The sequence below is a fragment of the Aquarana catesbeiana genome, linkage group LG09 (assembly GCF_042186555.1).
Source record: "Aquarana catesbeiana isolate 2022-GZ linkage group LG09, ASM4218655v1, whole genome shotgun sequence".
Taxonomy (NCBI): Eukaryota; Metazoa; Chordata; class Amphibia; order Anura; family Ranidae; genus Aquarana; species Aquarana catesbeiana.
This window is the reverse complement of record NC_133332.1, coordinates 275,355,966-275,373,365: the sequence shown is the minus strand read 5'-3', so window position 1 is coordinate 275,373,365 and position 17,400 is coordinate 275,355,966. Positions and strand designations below refer to the sequence as shown.

The following is a 17,400-nucleotide window of genomic DNA, read 5'->3' as shown; positions in this document are numbered from 1 at the left end:
GCAACACCACCACCAAGGGCCCAATTTTTCTGCCCCTGTTCAACAGGTGCATGTAATTACAATTCTTGATATAATATTTCACAGCAGGGCCTGTTCCAGAACCCACCAAGAGTAACTGTGAGGACTTACAGTGTTGTGGCACCAGCACCACCACCAAAGGCCCAATTTTTCTACCACTGTTCAACAATGGCATGTAATTACAATTCTTGATCTAATATTTCACAGCAGGGCCCGTTCCTGTGCCCACCAAGCAGGGGCGGCGCCAGGTGGGTGCTTGGGGGTGCTCAAGCCTCCCCAAAAATTATTTAAGCACCCCATAATCCACATGGTAGTATTTGCAGATGTTAGTGTTTTTTGTTTGTTTTTTCCTTGCCTGCATATTCTCTATTGCTGCCTGAAAGCTGGGGACTCTTTTTTTGTTGTGGAAGGATACAACAGCTGCGGCCGCAGAAGCCGAAAATCTTTAGCTAGACCTGGCACAGACTAATTTTAGAGGCAGATGGATATCCACCTCTCTGCTACCTCCTCAGCCAATGGTAAAGACTGTACCCGCCCAATTCTCTCAGCCCGCCTTCTATGATTTCTGAGAAGAGGAGATTCGTCAGCTGGAGAGAAAGAAGGAAGAGGAGAGGACACAGCCTGCTATGGGGGACACATTCCTCAGCCCAGCACTGAGAAACAGTGAGTTGTGTTTGTCTGCACTGCTGCCAGCAAGGAGAGAACAAGCTGGTTTCTTCAGTGTGGGAAGGTTAGCAGAGGAGAACAAGATGGTTTATGTATCCATCCTGTGTTCTGACACCTGCATTCCTCTCTGCCAGCACAAGTGATGGTTCTTACAGAGACTGACAAGTAGAAAATGCAGGATTTCTGAGTTATACATCTATCCATCCATTCACTCACTCATCCATGCATCTGTCCATTCATTCATCCATCAGAACACCCATTCCTCATTGCTGGTGTCACAATACAAGAAGAATAGATTGACAAATTAAAGATATTCTGATGGCATTATACTAACCCTATATTTCCCACACTTTAGTAACAGACCGGAGCTCTTGTACATAGCGCACTGCTGAACCCCGCATTGTGTAGAGAGCGCACTCCTGATCCCCACATTGTGTAGAGAGCGCACTCCTGATCCCCACATTGTGTAGAGAGCGCACTCCTGATCCTCGCATTGTGTGCATAGCGCACTCTTGATCCCTGCATTGTGTGCATAGCGCACTCTTGATCCCCGCATTGTGTGCATAGCGCACTCTTGATCCCCGCATTGTTTGCGTAACGCACTCTTGAGCCCCGCATTGTTTGTGAAACGCACTCTTGATCCCCGCATTGTTTGCGTAACACACTCTTGATCCCCGCATTGTGTGCTTAGCACACGATTGATCCCCGCATTGTTTCCGTAGCGCACTCCTGATCCCCGCATTGTGTACATAGCGCACTCCTGATTCCTGCATCGTGTGCATAGTGCACTCCTGATCTCTGCATAGTGCACTCCTGATCTCTGCATTGTGTGCGTAGGGCACTCCTGAACTCTACATTGCGTAGGTGGCACACTGCTGATTTCTGCATTGCATACGCAGTGCACTCCTGATCTCTGCACTATATACGCATCTCTTTCCTGAACCCTGCATTGTGTGTAGCGCACTCCTGAACCCTGCACTTTGTGAGTAGCACAAGCCTGAATCTTGCACTTTGTAAATGTATCTAAATAGCGCACCCCTCCGCTGTGCACTCTTAACGTGGCGCACTCTATGCATCCCCATACACCCCCTATGCTCGCTGCACATTCCATGCATTTCCCACACACTCCCTATGCTTGCTGCACAGTCCATGCATTCCCCACACACCTCCTATGCTCGCTGCACACTCCATGCATTTCCCATACACCTCCTATGCTCGCTGCACACTCCATGCATTTCCCATACACCTCCTATGCTCGCTGCACACTCCATGCACTTCCCATACACCTCCTATGCTCGCACACTCCATGCATTTCCCATACACCTCCTATGCTCGCACACTCCATGCATTTCCCATACACCTCCTATGCTCGCTGCACACTCCAAAAATGATTTTCAATGCCAGAGCAAGAAGAAGCCAAAATGACCCGTCAGCTCTTAAACACCCATGTGAGTCTTTTTTTTTTTTCTGTACATTGCTTCAGGGAGGGGAGAACCAAATTCTGCAGTAGCCTAGACAGTCACAGCTCCTTGGTTTAGTGTAGGCAGTGAAGGAAACAGAGGAAAGCATTTCCTATATACTATATGTTGTGTATATTTACACACCGGGAGGCTGTTGTTACAAAATGTTCAGGGGCGTTGTCAGAGGGAACACAGACACTTAGTATTCCTTTCTCACAGAAGAAATCATGTTTACTATTGAGCCCAGGTCGGCAACCCATGGACCACGATCTACCAGTCGATCGCATCCAGGTGACTGGTAGATTGGTCCTGGGCTTACCGACCTTCTGGCACAGATTGTGGATGAAGGCCGCGGCCAGCCACAGAACAAGAAAAGCAAGGCAGGAGGGAGCAGGTGGCCGCCGGGGCATCAAGCCTGCCTCATGAGCCAATGCCTTGTCCATAGTCCGGCTGCAATGTGGGGTGGAGTGATACCAATAGCAGTCCGCCTCTCATTCTTGGTAGCGGGATCCACAGCAGCTGGAAGTTCTGCAAGAAGTTAAGGTCAGTGGGCATGATAGGGCACAGTAAAAGCTATGTGTGTACAATAGCAGCTATATAGGCACAATAGCATAAAGATGCTATTGAGCCCATAAAAAAACTATTGAGCCCATACAGATGCACAATATCAGCTATATTGGCACAACATGGCATGTTTACACCTTTGGCTGCTACCTCTGCAGCTAAACGGAGTAGGGATTGGGGAAGGTAAAAGTATGACTCAACCACAGGGTTTTACCAATCCCAGTCTCACGTACCACCGTCAAATGCAGCTAAGGGCTGTTTTACAGCTGGAACAGGCACCACTATTCCTCTAAAAAGTGATCTAAGCATATTTGACAGGTTGTGAAAAGGCTGATTCAATTGCCTAACCGCTAGTGCAAATGAGCCCCAACATTGCTGATGTGGTGTCACAGCATATCTCATTATAAGAAAAGTGAACTTTCCTTCTGAACACTCTCCCTCATTTTACCATTAAAAAAAAAAAAAATTCTAACCTGATAAATATATATGCCACCAATCAATGTAACTTACATTTGAGGAGGAGGTAGTAGGTTTTCTTCAACTGCAGTGGAGATCAGTAAGGTCACAACCCAATTTTGCTCTCTGGCAGGGGTGCCTGGATCATAAGGCTGGCTGAACAGTATTAGAATTTGTTTGGCAGCTCTTGTAATTGTAAGTGTACAATTGCTGGCCTGGCTGCTGTGAGTTATTGTTGGAACAATCCCTGATGCAGGTAATGCTGGAGGAAGATTAACTATCTGAGGTCCGGTTGGTGGTATGCTGATTGCCCGTGGGACATGTCCATGCATTGTTGGGCCTGCTATCTAAGGCCCCTTTCACACGATCGGACCGTTCAGGTCCGCCTGTCAGTTTTGACGGCGGACCTGAACGGGCGCTCCATGTTAGCCTATGGAGCGACAGATGTCAGTGGAGACATGTCCGCTGACATCCGACCTGGTCCGATCCGCAAAAAGCAGACGGATGGCCCTATGTCCAGATCCGTCGCTATCGGATCGGGCGAGATCTGATGAAAACATGCTGTCCATTTTCATCCGATCCCTCCATAGGCGGCAGCGGCGCCTGACAAGCCCCTCCCCGCTCAGTGAGTAGAGATAGACCTGTCATCCGCCGGCTCAGCGGAGATCAACGGACTGATCTCCCGCTGAGCTGGCGGACCGAGGTGGGCTCCGTAGAAACGGAGTCCGCCTCGTGTGAAAGGGGCTTAAGGCCTTAACCTCTAGTAAGCAGGCTGAACTCTCACCCAGTGGGTGATGGTGGTAGCTGCTAATAGGTTGCAAAGGATTCACTCTGCTTGCAGACAATTCTACTGAACTTTGTTGATGTGAAATTCTAATAGGGGTCACTTGTGTTGCACGTTGCACTTTAGATGTATGCACAGATTAAATTTTTATTGTTTTTATCACATATTTAATTTGTATATTATTTATTGATATTTTTTTATGCTTTTACTGCTTTCTTTGAATTATTGTGGCGTGCATTGTGGTGATAATTAGCTTTAGCACGTTTTGTTTTTTTGGGAGTATGGGACAATGTGCCTGACTGCATGGCCTGTTTTCAATGTGTGACTGAGTTTTTAGATGGTTCTCTGGCTTCTTTGTGGCTGTAGACTTTTTATACTTAACTATCCCACTGACTTGAGGTTTTTGCTGGCCCTGACATATGCTGGGGGCTGTAATTGTTGGCCTCAATGGAACTTATTTTACTTCACAATCTCTTCAGTGTACCTCCAGGCTCTTTTTAGCCTATACTAAGAGGGAAAGGTGGCACACTACAAGCTATAGATTGGGAAAAATCACTCATATTTGGCCACACACATTTTAGCCACACCCACCCTTTGGCCACACCCACACGCAAATTTTGCAGTGCGTGCCACATCAGCACCCTCGCTTTTTCTTCCAGCACCTGCACAGCACCCCTAAAAAATTTGGGCTGGAGCCGCCCCTGCCACCAAGAGTAACTGTGAGGGCTTACAGTGTTGTGGCAACACCAACACCTAAGGCCCCAATTTCTGCAGAGTATATAGGGCAGGCCCCTACTTTCAAACATCCAACTTACAAACGACTCCTAATTGTAAACGGAAGGAGACAACAGGAAGTGAGATGAAATCTACCCCTAGGAAGGGAAATTCTCTCCTGTAAGAGTTAATATGGGAAAAACGTGTCTCCTCTTCACTGATGCTTTATCACCAATCCTTGTTTCACTAAAAACCCCACATTTTCAAAAAACATTTGTCATTGGGACAGAAAGTGAGGTGAAATCTTCTGAAGAGGTGCACAGACAGCAAAAAAAATGTTACAGAGGGGATAACCCTTCCCTATGTTTTCCAAAAAGCTTAAAAATAAATTGTTTGGCTGGAGCTACACTTTAAAAATGTACCAGTTCAAAATTACAAACAGATTCTACTTAACAACAAACCTACAGTCCCTGTATTGTTTGCACTGCCTATATACTGCTGTTCAGAGTATATAGAGCCTGGGGGCCCCACTACTTTCCTTTTTTTAATTTGGGTGCGGGGTTCCCCTTAATATCCATACAAGAACCAAAGGGCCTGGTAATAGACTGGGGGGTGGGGGGTACTCATGCCGTTTGTCTCACTGATTTTCATCCATATTGCCGGGACCCGACATTACATTAAAGCCGCAAGCAGTTTTAAATGACTTTTATGCCCCGTACACACGGTCGGACATTGATCGGACATTCCGACAACAAATTCCATGGATTTTTTCCGACGGATGTTGGCTCAAACTTGTCTTGCATACACACGGTCACACAAAGTTGTCGGAAAATCCAATCGTTCTGAACGCGGTGACGTAAAACACGTACGTCGGGACTATAAACGGGGCAGTAGCCAATAGCTTTCATCTCTTAATTTATTCTGAGCATGCGTGGCACTTTGTGCGTCAGATTTGTGTACACACGATCGGAATTTCCGACAACGGATTTTGTTGTCGGAAAATTTTATAGCAAGCTCTCAAACTTTGTGTGTCGGAAATTCCGATGGAAAATGTGTGATGGAGCCCACACACAGTCGGAATTTCCGACAACAAGGTCCTATCACACATTTTCCATCGGAAAATCCGACCGTGTGTACAGGGCATTATTCCTTTAAAAATGTCATTTTGTGCAGGGACTGTTCTAAGCACGGGAAACACGCGGCACTTTACAGGCATACTATAGACACCCCCCAGGTATGATATTTAAAGGAATATTTCACTTTTTTTTTCACTTTAAGCATCATTAAAATCACTGCTCCCGAAAAAAACGGCCATTTTTTAAAACTTTTTTTTGCATTGATACGTGTCCCCTGGGGCAGGACTCGGGTCCCCAAACCCTTTTTAGGACAATAACTTGCATATTACCCTTTAAAATTAGCACTTTTGATTTTGAATGTTCGAGTCCCATAGACTTTAATGGGGTTCTAAAGTTTGCGCAAACTTTTGGTCCATTCGCCGGTTCTGGTGCGAACCCAACCTGGGGGGTGTTCGGCTCATCCCTAGTGAAGAATAGCTGGTTGTTAAGGAGCAGGCTGGAAAGCCAATCGCCACGTGCTTAACAACCGATGACTCATCAGCTGTCAGCGGGGTTCTCCACTGACCTATGAAATGTAAACAAAAGAATGCTGGCAATGAAAAACTCTGAAGAATAACAGCATGGGGTCCCCCCCCTCCATGGCATTGGAGATGGAGGAGGAGATGGGACTAGAGGAGGACATGGGATGGAGGATATATTAAGTTGTAAGAGTTTGTTCGCACTTGCTCAAAATACTGACACTTATCAAACGCACCTATAGCGTTAATAGGTGCATTTGCTAAGCATTTAATGAGCGTTAAAAAAACGCTACCCCAAATGCCCTATTTGTTTGCGGCGCAGTTGACAAACCTTTTTGACACATTAAAACCACACCACAAATGCCTATTATTATTATTATTATTATTATATTATACTGTAATGTACTAACATGCTGCAACCACACAGCAAACGCTCTGCAACCGCATGCCAGCGCGTTGCGGCGCGCTACCATGGACTTGAATGGGAAGCGTTGAAAGGCTTCAAATGCCTCCAGACTCGACTGTCCATTGCATCATTTGCATAAGCTTTTGAGGGACATTAAAAACATAGATCGTGCCAGGCCTAAAGCTGTATAAGGGGCCCCAACATTTCTGATGACTGCCCTGCTCATGTCAATTTGACATGCTGTGTTGCTGCAATGTAAAGCATCACAGCCGCGGCATGTGAACATTTCCTCCGACTGTATTGTAGGCTTTAGGTGGGTGGTAAAACCGCAGCTCAACTGCCTGTTTTTACCACTCCCCAGCTGCCCATGTAAAAGAGGCCTAATGCAGCCACCATATTTAAGGACTGGTAAGCTGCAATAGATATTTTTTTTGTGTATGGGTTTAGCTATGCTTTAATGATATAACGAGGCTGCCCAGTAGTACACATTACTAACATGAGCTTGCTGCAGAGCCTAAGCTTTCCAGCCCTCCCCCTTTCCTCGTGGTAGCTGTATGTGCTGGCTGTACCCAGGGCGGACCCTCCCTGGGCTCTGATTTTACTTAATTTGCATGCTTCCTCTTAAAACCAATTCTAGTACAAAGTGAAACTACAATCTTTTCTGTGAAAACTTACTTTAATCGTCTGCCAGAACCCCTAGTAAGAAGCCATTAAATCCTTGCTCCCCTATACATTATAAGTAAACACTTTTTGATAAAAGCATATCCTAGCTGGATAGGTCTGATGCGGAAATTTTTTTTATCTTGGATGATGCAACAAGAGCCCCCTTCCCCTATTCTGTTTTATGAAAGGTATGCATGCAATAGCATAAAACTGCAAAAGAGGTGGGAAGGGAACCAACGTTTCCAAGGGTGTCAGATGCTAGATAGACCGTCTGTAAAGTGAGTCTTTTTTCATATATTGTTGTTACAACTCATCGTGATAAAACAGCGTTCAATTTAGGAGTGGATGGCTAAGTGATGCTCCTTGTCTTTATCTTGCAGCAGCAGCAGCATCACAGAGAGGAGGAGCAAATGATCCAGGCTCAGTCGATGATATCACTGTGTGGGTTTGTATCTTTATAGCAGCGATCATACTGCTGCTCCCTTTTGCTGTATTCCGAAGAAGCACACCCAGATCACGGAGGAGAGGCACAACATCCCCTACAATTCTTTTGTCTTTTACCAGGTAGGCTCGAGGTTTCTTTCTGTACCATATCAGTTCTTAGGTTTAGCATTTGTCTTTAACCATACAGTGATTTATCCCACAGTAGCTGCTATGTGTCAGTTGAATGAACATACTCCATCTCATTTGCATGCCCTCTACCATTGTATTGTCTGCTTCCTTTATCCTTTTTTCTGGTGAAGAAAATTAGGCAAGAATGTTTCCAATCTAATGATGGGATTGATTTTTTTCCCCAATATATTAGAACAATACATGAACAGGGCAGAAAATTGTCTAGTATGATCAGTGTCACAATGGACATGGATATGGGACCATGACTTGCTTTAGGGTATGGTGTATTATTGAATAAAGCACATAGCATGCATGGCAAAATTTGACTGGCTGATATATATATATATATATATATATATATATATATATATATATATATATATATATATATATATATATATATATATATATATATATATATTAGTATGATAGTATATAACAATTTTTGAGCTGTACATGTATTAACCATATTTATTTAGTAGTAGCAAGTGTAGAGGTGGCCATCATACACTATACAATCTGACTGTATAATCTCTAATCTAGTTTGATCGAATCGTTACATGTATGGCCCCCAAAGCATTGGCTTTGGGGACCATACATGTAACGATCCGATCAAACTATTCTTCACAAAACTGGATAATATGATCAGATCTATGTGTTATCGAAAAAACATTTTATGTCATTGATCGATTCGGTAATATTATTCTGATTAGACTGGACAGAAAATCTGATCATAGGAAAGTAGATAATTTCATATGATCATTAAGTGTATGGCGCATCTTCTGATCATATTTCTGTTTATACAGTAACTCTATCAACAATGCAATCATATATATATATATATATATATATATATATATATATATATATATATATATATATAATTGTTCTGTGTATGGCCGCCATAACTATATACTGTACAATTTCCTTTTGATCTACCAACAACTATGTTATGTAAAGGCCTTTGTGTTTAAATAGATATGAAATGGATTGTATAGTCTGGGGATATTTAAATGAGATTGTACAATCAGATGGTGTGGTGTGTATGGCCACCCTTATATCTACCGTTAACTATGTAGTGTAAGGGCCTGCTGACTTGATACAAATTAAATGGATTGTTTAGGTGTGTACTATTACATAGTTTTGGTAAAAGCCCTTTCACACTGAGCCGTGCTGGGCGTTAGCGGTAAAGCACCGCTAGTAATGGCGGCACTTTACCGTTGTTTTAGAGGTGCTTTTCGGTCGCAAGCAGGGCGTTTTAACCCCCGCTATCGGCCGAAGAAAGGGTTAAATGCGCCCGAAAAGCGCCGCTACCGAAACGCTTTTCAGGCGCATTGGCAGCACTGACCATTCATTTCTATGGGCAGGGGTAGTGGAGGAGCAGTGTATACACCGCTCCTTCACCGCCCCAAAGACGCTTCTTGCAAGATGTTTTCTAACGTCCTGAAAGTGCACCACCCCAGTGTGAAAGCACTTGGGCTCTCACACTGGGGCTGCAGGGGAGGCGTTTTTCAGGCGCTTTACATGCGCTATTTTTAGCCCAAAAGCGCCTGATAAACACCCCAGTGTGAAAGAGTTATAAGGCTGGGTTCATTGCGAACCCACATTCAATTCGCAATAGCAGGAGATTTTAAACAGCTCTCTGTGGAGCTGGTTTACATATCTCCGATGCAGCTCTGCTGCGAATTTGCACAGGGGTCCTGTGAGTCATTGGGTCCGTTTCAAATCCGAATTTAGCCAAAAATTCGGGCTTAAATTGGACCTAAAAAGGTGAACGGGGGCGCACCGGACCCATGCTGTGAGCCGCAAAGATAGCGTGAACCCAGCCTTAATGTTAATGGTGGCTATGCATGCTTTGATAAATGTTAGTTTTCTTTTTCAGTCAATCTCTGCTAATAGGAATTATCAATCTATAGTCAACCAATGCAATTGATATGACACACGAAAGGAAGCGTGTTTCAAATCGATAGTTGGAAGATATGATCGTATGTTATCGATCACATCTTTGTTTTCAGCATACAGTCTCAAAATCTGATCAATTGAAATACCATCAAGCTCATGAACATAGCATCTCAGTGCTTCTGATTAATGCAACATGATTGATAATTATTTCCACCCCAACCAATTGACTTAGAATTCATTCTTAGAATTCAGCCTAAATCATTCAGAAGAGAAATTAGGCCTATTCTTTTGAATCGCTTATCGATCAGATTTAAAAAAAAGTGTGTATGGCCTCCATTAAGAAAATTAAGGATTGTACAATCAGAATGTATAGTGTATGGTCAGTCTATTTATATTTTCATCCAGGGTTCACGCAACATTTGCCCAAGATTCACCAAATTTAACCATACAATTCAAAAAGAAAAAAATATGTATTTAGGTTGAAGGCACGTGAATCTTGGACCAAAACATTGGGAAATAGGCAAAAAAAGATAAAAAAGAAACCTGGATATTTGAGGTACCACATAGACCCTGTACTTACATTTCCTGACTCATCAGGTGTGGCCACATAATTCCCTATAAAAGGCAGACACAAGGGATCAAGAGGGACCCTCCCAGGCATCAAGGGGACTAAAGTGACAAAAAAGCAGATCAATAGGATTCAAATTAATGCATAACAACATCCCAAATTTGGACTGGGTATGAATAAAAGATTCAGCCTAATTTTATCTTGCTGTCACAAGTTGGAACACCCAAAATGGCCACTTACAACCTTGCTTATACCATGTAAAGAGAACCAAAGTGATATTTTGTGTTACCACCAATAGAGAAAAATAGCACATACATTTTGTGTAATATCAACCATCTATACTTCCCTGTCATATCCCAGGTGTCTATTAAGGGTGAAGCTATCTTAAATGTAGGTGGAAGACCGCATTCAGTACTGGTTAATATATGTTAACCACTTCAATACCAGGCACTTAGACACCTTCCCGCCCAGACCAATTTTCAGCTTTCAGCGCTGTCGCAATTTGAATGACAATTGCGCGGTCATGTTACACTGTACCCAAACACATTTTTTATCATTTTGTTCCCACAAATAGAGCTTTCTTTTGGTGGTATTTGATCACCTCTGCGGTTTTTATTTTTTGCGCAACAAATAAAAAAAGACCGAAAATTTTGAAAAAAAACAAGTTTTTCTTTGTTTCTGTTAAAACTTTTTTGTAAATAAGTACGTTTTCTTCTTCAATGACGGGCACTGATATGGCTGCACTGACGGGCACTGACGGGTACTGATACGGCGGCACTGATGGGCACCGATGAGGTGGCACCAATGAGGTGGCACTGATGAGGTGGCACTGACGGGCACTGATGATGGGCACTGATAGGCGGCACTGATGGGCACTGATAGGCGGCACTGATGGGCACTGATAGGTGGCACTGGTATGCGGCACTGATGGGCACTCATAGGTGGCACAGATGGGCACTTATAGGCGGCACTGATGGGCACTCATAGGTGGCATTGATGGGCACTCATAGGTGGCATTGATGGTTACTTATGTGTGGCACTGATAGTTGGCACAGATGGGCATGGATGGGCACTGATAGATGGGCACTGATGGGCACGGATGGGCACTGACAGGTGGCATGAATGGACACTGATGGGTGGCACTGATGGCACTGCTTGTTTGCAGTGATGCCCCTAAGGGTGGCATTGCTGGGCATCACTGCAACATAATGGTGCCAATCAGTGCCCATTTGTGGGCACTGATTGGCACAGATTTGGCACACTGGGCACATGTGGATGGCCATGGGGTACATACCTGGCCATCCACATGTTGCCCCTTCCCTGGTGGTCCTAGTGGCGATCCCTGGTGGTCCAGTGTGGTGATCTGAGGGGGGGCTGCGCTGATAAACAATCAGCGCAGACCCCCCTGCCAGGAGAGCCGCCGATCGGCTCTCCTCTAATCGCGTCTGTCAGACGCGAGTGAGGAAGAGCCGATCAACGGCTCTTCCTATTGACAGCGTGATCAGCCGTGATTGGACACGGCTGATCACGTGGTAAAGAGCCTCCGGCGGAGGCTTTTTACCAAGATCAGTGTAGCGGTGTGTAAGACTGACACACCGCTCCACCGATCGCCGCGATGTGCGCCCCCGGGGGCGCGCTGCGGCATGTTATCCTGCTGGACGTCATATGACGTCCAGTCAGGATAACAGAACCACTTCCCGGACGTCAATCCGCTATAGGGCGGGCGGGAAGTGGTTAAATACTTAATTCATGGCAATTCCATAAAAGAATAATAGTTCATATACATATATATATGTGTGTATGTATATATTATACAGTATCTCACAAAAGTGAGTACACCCCTCACATTTTTGAAAATATTTTATTACATCTTTTCATGTGACAACACTGAAGAAATAACACTTTGCTACAATGTAAAGTAACGAGTGTACAGTTTGGATAACAGTGTAAATTTGCTGTCCACTCAAAATAACTCAACACACAGAAATTAATGTCTAAACCGCTGGCAACAAAAGTGAGTACACCCCTAGATGAAAATGTCCAAATTGGGCCCAATTACCCATTTTCCCTACCCGGTATCATGTGACTCGTTAGTGTTACAAGGTCTCAGGTGTGAATGGGGAGCAGGTGTGTTAAACTTGATGTGATCGCTCTCACTTTCTCATACTGGTCACTGAAAGTTCAAGATGGCACCTCATGGCAAAGAACTCTCTGAGGATCAGAAAAAAAGAACTGTTGCTCTACATTAAGATAGCCTAGGCTATAAGAAGATTGCCAAGACCCTGAAACTGAGCTGCAGCACGGTGGCCAAGACCATACAGCGGTTTAACAGGATAGATTCAACTCAGAACAGGCCTCGCCACGGTCAACCAAAGATGAGTGCACGTGCTCAGCGTCATAACCAGAGGTTGTTTTGGGGAAATAGATGTATGAGTGCGACCAGCATTGCTGCAGAGGTTGAAGGGGTGGGGGGGTCAGCCTGTCAGTGCTCAGACCATACGCCGCACACTGCACCAAATTGGTCTGCATGGCTGTCGTCCCAGAAGGAAGCCTCTTCTAAAGATGATGCACAAGAAAGCCCGCAAACAGTTTGCTGAAGACAAGCAGAGCAAGGACATGGATTACTGAAACCATGTCTTGTGGTCTGATGAGACCAACATAAACTTATTTGGTTCAGATGGTGTCAAGCGTGTGTGGCGGCAACCAGGTGAGGAGTACAAGGACAAGTGTGTCTTGCTTACAGTCAAGCATGGTGGTGGGAGTGTCATGGTCTGGGGCTGCATGAGTGCTGCCTGTACTGGGGAGCTACAGTTCATTGAGGGAACAATGAATTCCAACATGTACTGTGACATACTGAAGCAGAGCATGATTCCCTCCCTTTGGAGACTGGGCCGCAGGGCAGTATTCCAACATAACTACCCCAAACACACCTCCAAGAAGACCACTGCCTTGCTAAAGAAGATGAGGGTAAAGTTGATGGACTGGCCAAGCATGTCTCCAGACCTAAACCCTATTGGGCATTTGTGGGGCATCCTGAAACAGAAGGTGGAGGAGTGCAAGGTTTCTAACATCCACCAGCTCCATGATGTCGTCATGGAGGAGTGGAAGAGGACTCCAAAATTCTCCAACAGTCAAATTCTCCAACAGATTTGACTATTTTTGGTTATAATGCCTTGAAAAAGTATTCATACCCCTTGAAATTTTCCACATTTTGTCATGTTATAACCAAAAATGTAAGTGTAATTCATTGGGGTTTTATGTAATAGACCAACACAAAGTGGCACATAATTGTGAAGTGGAAGGAAAATGATAAATGGTTTTCAATTTTTTTTTTACAAATATGTGAAAAGTGTGGCGTGCATTTATATTCAGCCCCCCACAGTTAATACTTCGTAGAACCACCTTCTGCTGCAATTACAGCTGCAAGTCTTTTTGGGGATTTCTCTACCAGCTTTGCACATCTAGAGACTGACATTTTTGCCCATTCTTCTTTGCAAAATAGCTCAAGTTCTGTCAGATTGGATGGAGAGCGTCTGTGAACAGCAATTTTCAAGTCTTGCCACAGATTATCAATTTAGTTTAGGTTTGTACTTTGACTGGGCCATTCTAACACATGAATATGTTTTGATCTAAACCATTCCATATTAGCACTGGCTGTATGTTTAGAGTTGTCCTGCTGGAAGGTGAACCTCCGCCCCAGTCTCAAGTCTTTAGCAGACTCTAAAGCCCCATACACGCGGTCGGATTTTCCGATGGAAAATGTCCGATCGGAGCGTGTTGTCGGAAATTCCGACCGTGTGTGGGCTCCATCGGACATTTTCCATCGGATTTTCCGACACACAAAGTTGGACAGCAGGAGATAAAATTTTCCGACAACAAAATCCGTTGTCGGAAATTCCGATCGCGTGTACACAAATCCGACGGACAAAGTGCCACGCATGCTCAGAATAAATAAAGAGATGAAAGCTATTGGCCACTGCCCCGTTTATAGTCCCGACGTACGTGTTTTACGTCACCGCGTTCAGAACGATCGGATTTTCCGACAACTTTGTGTGACCGTGTGTATGCAAGACAAGTTTGAGCCAACATCCGTCAGAAAAAATCCTAGGATTTTGTTGTCGGAATGTCCGAACAAAGTCCGACCGTGTGTACGGGGCATAACAGGTTTTCTTCTAAGACTGCCCTGTATCTGGCTCCATCCATCTTCCCATCAACTCTGACCAGCTTCCCTGTTCCTGCTGAAGAAAAGCATGCCCACAACATGATACTGCCACCACCACGTTTCATGTGGGGATGATGTGTTTAGGGTGATGTGCAGTGTTGGTTTTCTGCCACACATAGCGTTTTGCTTTTAGGCCAAAAAGTTTAATTTTGGTCTCATCTGACCAGAGCACCTTCTTCCACGTGTTTGCTATGTCCCCAACATGGCTTCTCGCAAACTGCAAACGAGACTGTTTATGGCTGTCTTTCAGCAATGGCTTTCTTCTTGCCACACTTCCATAAAGGCCAGATTGTGGGGTGCATGACTAATAGTTGTCCTATGGACAGGTTCTCCCACCTGAGCTGTGGATCTCTGCAGCTCATCCAGAGTTAACATGGGCCTCTTGGCTGCTTCTCTGAATAATGCTCTCCTTGCCTGGCCTGTCAGTTTAGGTGGATGGCCATGTCTTGGTAGATTTTAAGTTGTTCCATACTCTTTACATTTTCGGATGATGAAGTGAACAGTGCTCCATGAGATGTTCAAAGCTTGGGATTTTTTTTTATAACCTAAGCCTGCTTTAAACTTCTCCACAACATTATCCCTGACCTGTCTGGTGTGTTCCTTGGCCTTCATGATGCTGTTTGTTTACTAAGGTTCTCCAACAAACCTTTGAGGGCTTTACAGAACAGCTGTATTTATACTGAGATTAAATTACACACAGGTCGACTCTATTGACTAATTAGGTTACTTCTGAAGGCAATTGGTTCCACTAGATTTTAGTTAGGGGTATCAGAATAAAGGGGGCTAAATACAAATGCATGCCACACTTTTCAGATATTTATTTGTAAATAATTTTGAAAACCATTTATCAATTTTGTGCCACTTTGTGTTGGTTTATCACATAAAAATCCCAATGAAATAAATTTACGGTTTTGGTTGTAACATGACAAAATGTGGAAAATTTTAAGAGGTATGAATACTTTTTCAAGGCACTGTATATAATATACCAACCATCTTATACATTTTTCCCCAAATCCAAATCTCCTCCATTGCCACCTGTAAAAACAGCCACTCTATAGAGTCAAAGATAATTGTTTCCACCATTGCAAGACCAGGTGTCTGTTGCCAACATCTGGGTTATTATAGGAAAAAAATCAGGCAATTGGGATTTTAACCACTTCAGCCCCGGAAGGATTTACCCCCTTCCTGACCAGAGCACTTTTTACAATTTGGCACTGGGTCACTTTAACTGCTAATTGCACGGTCATGCAATGCTGTACCCAAACGAAATTTGCGTCCTTTTGTTCCCACAAATAGAGCTTTCTTTTGATGGTATTTGATCACCTCTGCGTTTTTTTTTTTTGCGCTATAAACGGAAAAAGACTGAAAATTTTGAAAAAAAACGATATTTTCTACTTTTTGTTATAAAAAAAATACAATAAACTCAATTTTAGTCATACATTTAATCCAAAATGTATTCAGCCACATGTCTTTGGTAAAAAAAATGTCAATAAGCGTATATTTATTGGTTTGCGCAAAATTATAGCGTATAAAACTAGGGTACATTTTCTGGAATTTACACAGCTTTAAGTTTATGACTGCCTATCTCATTTCTTGAGGTGCTAAAATGGCAGGGCAGTACAAACCCCCCCAAATGACCCAATTTTGGAAAGTAGACACCCCAAGGAAATTGCTGAGAGGCATATCCCAAGTGATTGAATAATGACAAAAAATTACAAAAAGTTGTCACTAAATGATATATTGCTCACACAGATCATGGGCATATGTGAAATTGCACCCCAAAATACATTTAGCTGCTTCCCTTGAGTATGGGGATACCACATGTGTGGGACTTTTTGGGAGCCTAGCCGCGTACGGGGCCCCGAAAACCGAGCACTGCCTTCAGGATTTCTAAGGGCGTAAATTTTTTATTTCACTCCTCACTACCTATCAGTTTTGAAGGCCATAAAATGCCAGGACAGTTCAACCCCCTCCCCCCCCCCAAATGACCCCATTTTGGAAAGTAGACACCCCAAGCTATTTGCTGAGAGGCATGTTGAGTCCATGGAATATTTTATATTTTGCCACAAGTTGCGGGAAAATTACAAACTTTTTTTTTTTTTTGCACAAAGTTCAGGATTTCTAAGGGCGTAAATTTTTTATTTCACTCCTCACTACCTATCACAGTTTCCAAGGCCATAAAATGCCAAGATGGCACAAAACCCCCCCAAATGACCCCATTTTGGAAAGTAGACACCCCAAGCTATTTGCTGAGAGGCATGGTGAGTATTTTGCAGCTCTCCTTTGTTTTTGAAAATGAAGAAAGAAAAGAAAAATGTATTTTTTTTTTTTTTTCAATTTTCAAAACTTTTTGACAAAAAGCGAGGTCTGCAAAATACTAACCATACCTCTCAGCAAATAGCTTGGGGTGTCTCCTTTCCAAAATGGGGTAATTTGGGTGGGGTTCGTGCCATCTGGGCATTCCATGGCCTCCGAAACTGTGATAGGCAGTGAGGAGTGAAATCAAAAATTTACACCCTTAGAAACCCTGAAGGCGGTGCTTGGTTTTTGGGGTCCCGTATGCGGCTTGGCCCCCACAAAGTCTCACACATGTGGTATCCCCATACTCAGGAGAAGCAACACAATGTATTTTGGGGTGTAATTTCACATATTCCCATGGCATGTTTGAGCAATATATCATTTAGTGACAACTTTGTGCAAAAAAAAAAAAAAAAAAAATTGTCTTTTTCCCGCAACTTCTGTCACAATATAAAATATTCCATGGACTCGAC

General features: G+C 43.7%; 1 protein-coding gene across 3 annotated transcripts in view; it reads left to right on the top strand.

The window, feature by feature from the left end:
* Positions 1–552: 552 nt before the first annotated feature.
* L1CAM (L1 cell adhesion molecule) overlaps positions 553–17,400 on the top strand; it is a 1,396,060-nt gene continuing 1,379,212 nt past the window's right edge. For 2 of the 3 annotated variants that reach the window (XM_073600355.1, XM_073600354.1), the window contains exons 1-2: positions 554–681; positions 7,706–7,889. The gene's annotated coding sequence lies outside the window, so the exon portion shown is untranslated. Of the gene's footprint in view, positions 682–7,705; positions 7,890–17,400 lie in introns of all 3 variants that reach the window. The other variant, XM_073600356.1, reaches the window with a different exon arrangement.